Source organism: Sinocyclocheilus anshuiensis, unplaced genomic scaffold, assembly GCF_001515605.1.
Source record: "Sinocyclocheilus anshuiensis isolate Anshui unplaced genomic scaffold, SAMN03320099.WGS_v1.1 scaffold958, whole genome shotgun sequence".
NCBI lineage: Eukaryota > Metazoa > Chordata > Actinopteri > Cypriniformes > Cyprinidae > Sinocyclocheilus > Sinocyclocheilus anshuiensis.
The window spans coordinates 436,276-438,390 of record NW_015539929.1 but is presented as its reverse complement, the minus strand read 5'-3'; positions in this window follow the sequence as shown (position 1 = coordinate 438,390).

Here is a 2,115-nt window from a genome sequence, read left to right as displayed (position 1 = left end):
ATACTTGAACTTTACTTAAGTATACTTAATAAAATAAACTTGAAGTATACTACTTTTTGGTAAGTGTTTGCACTAAATAGGTTGCAGGTTGTTTTTGTGCAAGAGGGCAAGTTAAAATGCAACCATCCATGCAATCTTGCAAAAGATTTTTTAAAAAGCAGAAATTTTGTTGCTGAAGACAAAGGTTTTCTGTCCAATCAAACTACAGGAATTTGGTGCAAATTCCTGTCACTTGGTAGAAGCTTGTCAAATTAGGTAGATGCATGTAAATGTAAAAGAACTGATATTAAATGCAGGTTACAGGTTGTTGCATTGCTGCTTGGTGTCCAATTTCAAATCTGGCTCCTGAAGCAAAAGCCCAGAGCTAAATAATCTGCTCAGTGATCTACTCCATTTGAGCACTAATAGTAAGTCTGGTTTGGGCCATGAGTTCTGCACCTGTTGTATTCCAGTGACTGATTTCTGCAACCGATATAAATCTTAAATACGATTTCCTCCTAAATCTCACCCTCAGTGGCCACTTTATGAATCTAGCGATGAAGGCTTCCATTTTCTCCCTCGCACTAAACGTTCCACGAGAGAGCCGTTGTGCTCCTGATTCTTTCCTTCAGAAGGATATTGAGGTAAAGAATGAGCTGATGGAGTCGGACTCAAGCCACGCAATGACTCTCTGGAGTCTAAACACAGCCGCATACACACCAACGCCTCCAGCAAACTGCTTCTACTGACCTCTTTGTTTTCTGTTTCCTAGCTAGACTCGTCTTGAGATAGACTTGTCTGATGAGTAGAAAACCTTTTCAGTGTACAAGATACTCAGAAGCTAATCCAAATGAGTGTTTGAAGCACTTAATGGGATTGTTAAACAATTACTTAAGTGTTTTATGCTTCAGTAGCACTTCCTTAAAAAAAAAAAAAAATTCCAATTTATGTGGGATTCACTGACCATACTGGCAGGTGGAGGAATATCATAACAATAGGAACAATGAAGATTTGAATATGCAAAGGAATTTATATGAATAGTTCACCCTAAAATTAAAATTGTGTCATTATTTACTTACCCACATGTTGTTCTAAACTGATATGACTTATGAATTTTAGACAGTTTATAGCTATTGGTGAGAACTGATTGATATTTAATTTGGAGTCATGTTCAGATTTAAAAAATGGCGTGTTAACAAATCCTACCAGGTTTGTCTTAAATGATGCTAACCATAAGGGTTGTGTGTCGCAGTTGCTTTTGCACCAATACATGCAGTGAGATTTGTGTTATGGCAGAGGGGAAGATTATCATTGAATAATTACTTTTTTCTTTGCAAAAAGTTACCATATGACTTTAGAAGATGACTTTAGTGATTTTGGCACACAGAAAATATAGTTAGTGATAATAAATAATACAATTAGTTAATAAATTGTATTAATTTTTGGGTGAACTGTCCTTCTAACTGATGTGTTTGTACTAAATTACAGGGGGGGAAAAAAACTTATTGCAAATGCATTTTTAGGAGTTTTCCCTTCCAACACAAAATATATGGGAATAGAGTATTTAAAGTATTTGGATTCATCCAAGGTGATTTACCAAGGTTTGTGTCACTTTACTGGTATTTGTGCCATTATTTAACACCCCAAAAAAGCATGTCTTAACCCATTTAATCTGGGAATTGTCAGTAGATCAGCTGAACTTTCCACTCAAATTGCTACTTTTATGGAAATATGCTCTCATGCTAATTTGCCCTGTTTAGTAAATCTGGACCTAAATATCAAATTTTATGAATATTGAACAATGTAGAGCTAAGTACAGTGAAGAGTTTTTTCTTTACTTATTTTTCATAGATTATTACTTGAACATTTGTGACCCTGGAGCACAAAAGCAGTCTTAAGTAGCTGGGGTATATTTGTAGCAAAAGCCAAAAATACATTGTATGGGTCAAAATTATAGATTTTTCTTTTATGCCAAAAATCATTAGGATATTAAGTAAAGATCATGTTACATGAAGATATTTTGTAAATTTCCTACCATAAATACATCAAAACTTCATTTTTGATTAGTAATATGCATTGCTAAGAACGACATTTGGACAACTTTAAAGGCCATTTTCTCAGTATTTTGATTTTTTT